Source organism: Nerophis lumbriciformis, linkage group LG25, assembly GCF_033978685.3.
Source record: "Nerophis lumbriciformis linkage group LG25, RoL_Nlum_v2.1, whole genome shotgun sequence".
NCBI classification, from domain to species: domain Eukaryota; kingdom Metazoa; phylum Chordata; class Actinopteri; order Syngnathiformes; family Syngnathidae; genus Nerophis; species Nerophis lumbriciformis.
The window spans coordinates 35,679,303-35,689,302 of record NC_084572.2 but is presented as its reverse complement, the minus strand read 5'-3'; the positions used below and the strand labels follow the sequence as shown (position 1 = coordinate 35,689,302).

The following is a 10,000-nucleotide window of genomic DNA, read 5'->3' as shown; positions in this document are numbered from 1 at the left end:
TGTCATGACTGCACGACTGTAAGTACACTACTTTATATCCTTGTCACGACTGTAAGTACACTACCTTATATCCTTGTCACGACTGTAAGTACACTACCTTGTGTCCTTGTCCCGACTGTAAGTACACTACCTTGTGTCCTTGTCACGACTGCACGACTGTAAGTACACTACTTTATATCCTTGTCACAACTGTAAGTACACTACCTTGTATCCTTGTCACGACTGTAAGTACACTACCTTATATCCTTGTCACGACTGTAAGTACACTACCTTGTGTCCTTGTCCCGACTGTAAGTACACTACCTTGTGTCCTTGTCATGACTGCACGACTGTAAGTACACTACTTTATATCCTTGTCACGACTGTAAGTACACTACCTTATATCCTTGTCACGACTGTAAGTACACTACCTTGTATCCTTGTCACGACTGTAAGTACACTACCTTGTATCCTTGTCACGACTGTAAGTACACTACCTTATATCCTTGTCACGACTGTAAGTACACTACCTTGTGTCCTTGTCAGGACTGTAAGTACACTACCTTGTGTCCTTGTCACGACTGTAAGTACACTACCATATATCCTTGTCACAACTGTAAGTACACTACCTTGTGTCCTTGTCACGACTGTAAGTACACTACCTTGTGTCCTTGTCATGACTGCACGACTGTAAGTACACTACTTTATATCCTTGTCACGACTGTAAGTACACTACCTTATATCCTTGTCACGACTGTAAGTACACTACCTTGTGTCCTTGTCCCGACTGTAAGTACACTACCTTGTGTCCTTGTCACGACTGCACGACTGTAAGTACACTACTTTATATCCTTGTCACAACTGTAAGTACACTACCTTGTATCCTTGTCACGACTGTAAGTACACTACCTTATATCCTTGTCACGACTGTAAGTACACTACCTTGTGTCCTTGTCCCGACTGTAAGTACACTACCTTGTGTCCTTGTCATGACTGCACGACTGTAAGTACACTACTTTATATCCTTGTCACGACTGTAAGTACACTACCTTATATCCTTGTCACGACTGTAAGTACACTACCTTGTATCCTTGTCACGACTGTAAGTACACTACCTTGTGTCCTTGTCACAACTGTAAGTACACTACTTTATATCCTTGTCACAACTGTAAGTCACTACCTTGTATCCTTGTCACGACTGTAAGTACACTACCTTATATCCTTGTCACGACTGTAAGTACACTACCTTGTGTCCTTGTCCCGACTGTAAGTACACTACCTTGTGTCCTTGTCATGACTGTAAGTACACTACCTTGTGTCCTTGTCATGACTGCACGACTGTAAGTACACTACTTTATATCCTTGTCACGACTGTAAGTACACTACCTTATATCCTTGTCACGACTGTAAGTACACTACCTTGTATCCTTGTCACGACTGTAAGTACACTACCTTGTGTCCTTGTCACGACTGCACGACTGTAAGTACACTACTTTATATCCTTGTCACAACTGTAAGTACACTACCTTGTGTCCTTGTCACGACTGCACGACTGTAAGTACACTACTTTATATCCTTGTCACAACTGTAAGTACACTACCTTGTGTCCTTGTCCCGACTGTAAGTACACTACCTTGTGTCCTTGTCACGACTGTAAGTACACTACCTTGTATCCTTGTCACGACTGTAAGTACACTACCTTATGTCCTTGTCACGACTGTAAGTACACTACCTTGTGTCCTTGTCACGACTGTAAGTACACTACCTTGTATCCTTGTCACGACTGTAAGTACACTACCTTGTGTCCTTGTCCCGACTGTAAGTGCACTACCTTGTGTCCTTGTCATGACTGTAAGTACACTACCTTGTGTCCTTGTCACGACTGTAAGTACACTACCTTATATCCTTGTCACGACTGTAAGTACACTACCTTGTGTCCTTGTCATGACTGTAAGTACACTACCTTGTGTCCTTGTCACGACTGTAAGTACACTACCTTATATCCTTGTCACGACTGTAAGTACACTACCTTATGCCCTTGTCACGACTGTAAGTACACTACCTTGTGTCCCTGTCACGACTGTAAGTACACTACCTTATATCCTTGTCACGACTGTAAGTACACTACCTTATGTCCTTGTCACGACTAAGTACACTACCTTGTGTCCTTGTCACGACTGTAAGTACACTACCTTGTGTCCTTGTCACGACTGTAAGTACACTACCTTATGTCCTTGTCACGACTGTAAGTACACTACCTTGTGTCCTTGTCACGACTGTAAGTACACTACCTTGTGTCCTTGTCACGACTGTAAGTACACTACCTTGTGTCCTTGTCACGACTGTAAGTGCACTACCTTGTGTCCTTGTCACGACTGTAAGTACACTACCTTGTATCCTTGTCACGACTGTAAGTACACTACCTTATATCCTTGTCACGACTGTAAGTACACTACCTTATATCCTTGTCACGACTGTAAGTACACTACCTTGTATCCTTGCTTCCTACCTCCTCCTCATGCATCCTCAACATCATTTCTCCCTCCTACTTCCTCCATTCTACTTCCTGTGTGTCCTACTTCCTATGCATCCTACTTCCTGTACATCCTACTTCCTCTAGTCTACCTCCTGTACATCCTACTTCCTCCATCCTACTTCCTGTGCATCCTACTTCCTGTGCATCCTACTTCCTCCCTTTTACTTCCTGTGCATCCTACTTCCTGTGCATCCTACTTCCTGTACATCCTACTTCCTCTCGTCTACTTTCTGTACGTCCTACTTCCTACTTCCCGTAATCCTACTTCCCGTGCATCCTACTTTTTCCATCCAACTTCCTCCGTCCTACTTCCCGTAATCCTACTTCCCATACATCCTACTTGTTCCATCCTACTTCCTCCATACTACTTCTTGCACATCCTACTTCCTCCATCCTACTTCCTGTACATTCTACTTCTTGCACATCCTACTTCCTGTGCATCCTACTTCCTCCATCCTACTTCCTGTGCATCCTACTTCTTCCATCCTACTTCCTGTGCATCCTACTTCCTCCATCCTACTTCCTGTGCATCCTACTTCTTCCATCCTACTTCCTGTACATCCTACTTCTTCCATCCTACTTCCTGTACATTCTACTTCTTGCACATCCTACTTCCTGTGCATCCTACTTCCTCCATCCTACTTCCTGTGCATCCTACTTCTTCCATCCTACTTCCTGTGCATCCTACTTCCTCCATCCTACTTCCTGTGCATCCTACTTCTTCCATCCTACTTCCTGTACATCCTACTTCTTCCATCCTACTTCCTGTACATCCTACTTCCTCCATCCTACTTCGCTTAATCCCACTTTTCCATCCCACTTCCTGTGCATCCTACTTCCTGTACATCCTAATTTTTCTATCCAACTTCTTCCATCCTACTTTCCGTAATCCCACTTCTTCCATCCTACTTCCTGTACGTCCTACATCCTGTACATCCTACTTCTTGCACATCCTACTTCCTCCACCATACTTCCTGTCCATCCTACTTTTTTTAATCCTACTTCTTTTGCATCCTACTTCCTCTATCCTACTTACTTTAATCCTACTTCCTCCATCGTACTTCTTGTGCATCCCATTTCCTGTGCATCCTACTTCCTTTAATCCTACTTCCTCCATCCTACTTCCTCCATCCTACTTCCTGTGTGTCCTATTTCCTCATCCTACTTCACGTGCATCCTACTTCCTCCATTCTACTTCCTGTGCATCCCACTTCCTCCATCTTACTTTCTGTGCATCCTACTTCCTTTAATCGTACTTCCTCCATCCTACTTCATGTACATCCTACTTCCTCCATCCTACTTCACGTGCATCCTACTCCTTCCATCCTACTTCCTGTGCATCCTACTCCCTGTGCATCCCACTTCCTGTACATCCCACTTCCTGAACATCCTACTTCCTGTGCATCCTACTTCCTTTAACTCTACTTCCTCCATCCTACTTCCTGTACATCCTACTTCCTCCATCCTACTTTCTCCATCCTACTTCACATGCATCCTACTTCCTCCATCCTACTTCCCGTGCATCCTTCTTCCTCCATCCTACTTCCTGTGCATCCTACTTCCCTTAATCCCACTTTTTCCATCCTACTTCCTGTGCATCCTACTTCCTACATCCTACTTCCTGTGCATCATACTTCTCTTAATCCCACTTTTTCCATCCTACTTCCTGGGCATCCTACTTCCTGTACATCCTACTTCTCTTAATCCCACTTTTTCCATCCTACTTCCTGGGCATCCTACTTCCTGTACATCCTACTTTCTGTACATCCTACTTCCTGTACATCCTACTTGCTGTACATCTCACTTCCTGTACATCTTACTTCCTGTATATCCTACTTCCTGTATATCCTACTTCCTGTACATCCTGCTTCCTGTGCATCATACTCCCCTTAATCCCACTTTTTCCATCCTACTTCCTGTGCATCCTACTTCCTGTGCATCCTACTTCCTGTACATCCTACTTTCTGTACATCTTACTTCCTGGACATCCTACTTCCTGTACATCCTACTTCCTGTACATCCTACTTCCTGTATATCTTACTTCCTGTACATCCTACTTCCTGTTCATCCTACTTCCTGTACATCTTACTTCCTGTATATCGTACTTCCTGTACATCTTACTTCCTGTATATCCTACTTCCTGTGCATCCTACTTCCTGTACATACTACTTCCTGTACATCCTACTTCCTGGTCAAGCAGTGGTCTTGCCAGACAACAGAGTAGTCTTCCTAGCCAGTGTTTTATGGAAGTGATAAAGGTCGGCTTGCATGCTCCCTGGGCTTGTGGTGGCGGATCTCCGCTCTATGAAGTCTTTTGTGTATTTGATGATGGAATAAACGCGTGAGGCAAGATAGTCCTCTCTTTCACTTCTTCTACTCGCTAAATAATGCTCCACAGTGGATGGTGGCGTGTTGTGTGTGAGGCGGAGTTAGGCCACGCCCACACTCACACACGTCCATTCTTCCACTCAGCGCTCGCACGCCAGCAACTCACCCTGCAGAAAGTGTTGATACTACTGGTGTGGATCTACAAAGCATCAGTAGGAATGTCACTACGTCATTGTGGGCTCATTTTGTTGCCATGGAAACAACTGTTTGATGTTTCCTGTCAGATCATGTGACACCTTTCAAGCCGCACTCGGACTTTTGACACACGCAAGAAACCATCTCGGCTCTCATAACCTGCAAATTGCCTTAAAGCACGGAGGGACATGGATGTGTGTGTGTGTGTGTGTGTGTGTGTGTGTGTGTGTGTGTGTGTGTGTGTGTGTGTGTGTGTGTGTGTGTGTGTGTGTGTGTGTGTTGTTGCAATTTCACACTCGTACGCCAGAATGGACTTGGCGTGTTCGATCAATCAGTTCCTACACACACACACACACACACACACACACACACACACACACACACACACACACACACACACACACACACTGCAGAGCTATTAGCACCTTCATGCTGCATTGATGTCTTCTACAAAGCTTGGCACCGCAGAGACAGAGAAGAAGCTGCTGTGTGTGTGTGTGTGTGTGTGTGTGTGTGTGTGTGTGTGTGTGTGTGTGTGTGTGTGTGTGTGTGTGTGTGTGTGTGTGTGTGTGTGTGTGTGTGTGTGTGTGTGTGTGTGTGTGTGTGTGTGTGTGTGTGTGTGTGTGTGTGTGTGTGTGTCAGGAATCATGGCTGCAGTTATCCAAATGTCCATGTTGAGCAGGTGAAGGTGGTGCAGATGTTGATGAGAACAGGTGTGTCATGACAAAGGGGGCGGAGTCAGTGGTGAGGTCCAGCAGACTGTTATTGAACCTTCTTGTCTTCAACTCCTGTCTGTCTCCTAGCAGGAAGGTCCTCATGTTCTCATGTCCTCATGTTCGCATATCCTCATGTCCTCATGTCTTCATGTCCTCTTGTTCTCATGTCTTCATGTCCTCTTGTTCTCATGTCCTCATGTCTTCATGTCCTCTTGTTCTCATGTCCTCATGTTCTCATGTCCTCATGTTCGCATGTCCTCATGTTCTCATGTTCTCATGTCCTCATGTTCTCATCGACCTCATTTTCTTCATCCTCATCTTCTTTCCCATCAATCTCATATTCTTTGTCTTCTTTCTCATCTATCTCATTTTCTTCATCTTCTACATCATCTTCTTTCTCATCGACCTCATTTTCTTCATCCTCATCTTCTTTCCCATCTATCACATATTCTTCGTCTTCTTTCTCATCTACCTCATTTTCTTCATCTTCTACATCATCTTCTTTCTCATTTACCTCATTTTCTTCATCTTCTACATCATCTTCTTTCTCATCGACCTCATTTTCTTCATCCTCATCTTCTTTCCCATCTATCTCATATTCTTTGTCTTCTTTCTCATCTACCTCATTTTCTTCATCTTCTACATCATCTTCTTTCTCATTTACCTCATTTTCTTCATCTTCTACATCATCTTCTTTCTCATCGACCTCATTTTCTTCATCCTCATCTTCTTTCCCATCTATCTCATATTCTTTGTCTTCTTTCTCATCTACCTCATTTTCTTCATCTTCTACATCATCTTCTTTCTCATTTACCTCATTTTCTTCATCTTCTACATCATCTTCTTTCTCATCGACCTCATTTTCTTCATCCTCATCTTCTTTCCCATCTATCTCATATTCTTTGTCTTCTTTCTCATCGACCTCATTTTCTTCATCCTCATCTTCTTTCCCATCTATCTCATATTCTTCGTCTTCTTTCTCATCTACCTCATTTTCTTCATCTTCTACATCTTCTTTCTCATCGACCTCATTTTCCTCATCCTCATCTTCTTTCCCGTCCATCTCATATTCTTCGTCTTCTTTCTCATCCAACTCATTTTCTTCAACTTCTTTCTCATTGACCTCGTTTTCCTCACCCTCAAACCTTTTTCTCATCCACCTCGTTTTGTTCATCCTCATCTTCTTTCTCACTTGTCTCATTTTCTTCATCCTCATCTTCTTTCTCACCTACCTCATTTTCTTCATCCTCATCTTCTTTCTCACCTACTTCATTTTCTTCATCTTCTACATCATCTTTTTTCTCATCGACCTCATTTTCTTCATCCTCATCTTCTTTCCCATCTATCTCATATTCTTCGTCTTCTTTCTCATCTACCTCATTTTCTTCATCTTCTACATCATCTTCTTTCTCATTTACCTCATTTTCTTCATCTTCTACATCATCTTCTTTCTCATCGACCTCATTTTCTTCATCCTCATCTTCTTTCCCATCTATCTCATATTCTTCGTCTTCTTTTTCATCTACCTCATTTTCTTCATCTTCTACATCATCTTCTTTCTCATTTACCTCATTTTCTTCATCTTCTACATCATCTTCTTTCTCATTGACCTCATTTTCTTCATCCTCATCTTCTTTCCCATCTATCTCATATTCTTCGTCTTCTTTCTCATCTACCTCATTTTCTTCATCTTCTACATCATCTTCTTTCTCATCGACCTAATTTTCCTCATCCTCATCTTCTTTCCCGTCCATCTCATATTCTTCGTCTTCTTTCTCATCCAACTCATTTTCTTCAACTTCTTTCTCATTGACCTCGTTTTCCTCACCCTCAAACCTTTTTCTCATCCACCTCGTTTTGTTCATCCTCATCTTCTTTCTCACTTGTCTCATTTTCTTCATCCTCATCTTCTTTCTCACCTACCTCATTTTCTTCATCCTCATCTTCTTTCTCACCTACTTCATTTTCTTCATCTTCTACATCATCTTTTTTCTCATCGACCTCATTTTCTTCATCCTCATCTTCTTTCCCATCTATCTCATATTCTTCGTCTTCTTTCTCATCTACCTCATTTTCTTCATCTTCTACATCATCTTCTTTCTCATTTACCTCATTTTCTTCATCTTCTACATCATCTTCTTTCTCATCGACCTCATTTTCTTCATCCTCATCTTCTTTCCCATCTATCTCATATTCTTCGTCTTCTTTCTCATCTACCTCATTTTCTTCATCTTCTACATCATCTTCTTTCTCATTTACCTCATTTTCTTCATCTTCTACATCATCTTCTTTCTCATTGACCTCATTTTCTTCATCCTCATCTTCTTTCCCATCTATCTCATATTCTTCGTCTTCTTTCTCATCTACCTCATTTTCTTCATCTTCTACATCATCTTCTTTCTCATTTACCTCATTTTCTTCATCTTCTACATCATCTTCTTTCTCATCGACCTCATTTTCTTCATCCTCATCTTCTTTCCCATCTATCTCATATTCTTCGTCTTCTTTCTCATCGACCTCATTTTCTTCATCCTCATCTTCTTTCCCATCTATCACATATTCTTCGTCTTCTTTCTCATCTACCTCATTTTCTTCATCTTCTACATCATCTTCTTTCTCATTTACCTCATTTTCTTCATCTTCTACATCATCTTCTTTCTCATCGACCTCATTTTCTTCATCCTCATCTTCTTTCCCATCTATCTCATATTCTTTGTCTTCTTTCTCATCGACCTCATTTTCTTCATCCTCATCTTCTTTCCCATCTATCTCATATTCTTCGTCTTCTTTCTCATCTACCTCATTTTCTTCATCTTCTACATCTTCTTTCTCATCGACCTCATTTTCTTCATCCTCATCTTCTTTCCCGTCTATCTCATATTCTTCGTCTTCTTTCTCATCCAACTCATTTTCTTCAACTTCTTTCTCATTGACCTCGTTTTCCTCACCCTCAAACCTTTTTCTCATCCACCTCGTTTTGTTCATCCTCATCTTCTTTCTCACTTGTCTCATTTTCTTCATCCTCATCTTCTTTCTCACCTACCTCATTTTCTTCATCCTCATCTTCTTTCTCACCTACTTCATTTTCTTCATCTTCTACATCATCTTTTTTCTCATCGACCTCATTTTCTTCATCCTCATCTTCTTTCCCATCTATCTCATATTCTTCGTCTTCTTTCTCATCTACCTCATTTTCTTCATCTTCTACATCATCTTCTTTCTCATTTACCTCATTTTCTTCATCTTCTACATCATCTTCTTTCTCATCGACCTCATTTTCTTCATCCTCATCTTCTTTCCCATCTATCTCATATTCTTCGTCTTCTTTCTCATCTACCTCATTTTCTTCATCTTCTACATCATCTTCTTTCTCATTTACCTCATTTTCTTCGTCTTCTACATCATCTTCTTTCTCATCGACCTCATTTTCTTCATCCTCATCTTCTCTCCCGTCTATCTCATATTCTTCGTCTTCTTTCTCATCTACCTCATTTTCTTCATCTTCTACATCATCTTCTTTCTCATTTACCTCATTTTCTTCATCTTCTACATCATCTTCTTTCTCATCGACCTCATTTTCTTCATCCTCATCTTCTTTCCCATCTATCACATATTCTTCGTCTTCTTTCTCATCTACCTCATTTTCTTCATCTTCTACATCATCTTCTTTCTCATTTACCTCATTTTCTTCATCTTCTACATCATCTTCTTTCTCATCGACCTCATTTTCTTCATCCTCATCTTCTTTCCCATCTATCTCATATTCTTCGTCTTCTTTCTCATCTACCTCATTTTCTTCATCTTCTACATCATCTTCTTTCTCATCGACCTCATTTTCTTCATCCTCATCTTCTTTCCCATTTATCTCATATTCTTGGTCTTCTTTCTCATCTACCTCATTTTCTTCATCTTCTACATCATCTTCTTTCTCATTTACCTCATTTTCTTCATCTTCTACATCATCTTCTTTCTCATCGACCTCATTTTCTTCATCCTCATCTTCTTTCCCATCTATCACATATTCTTCGTCTTCTTTCTCATCTACCTCATTTTCTTCATCTTCTACATCATCTTCTTTCTCATTTACCTCATTTTCTTCATCTTCTACATCATCTTCTTTCTCATCGACCTCATTTTCTTCATCCTCATCTTCTTTCCCATCTATCTCATATTCTTCGTCTTCTTTCTCATTTACCTCATTTTCTTCATCTTCTACATCATCTTCTTTCTCATCGACCTCATTTTC

The 10,000-nt window shown here is 41.2% G+C and overlaps 1 protein-coding gene across 1 annotated transcript in view; it reads left to right on the top strand.

Moving 5' to 3' along the window:
• Positions 1 to 10,000, top strand: part of LOC133621877 (slit homolog 1 protein-like) — a 134,299-nt gene that overhangs the window by 37,363 nt on the left and 86,936 nt on the right. The window lies entirely within an intron of this gene.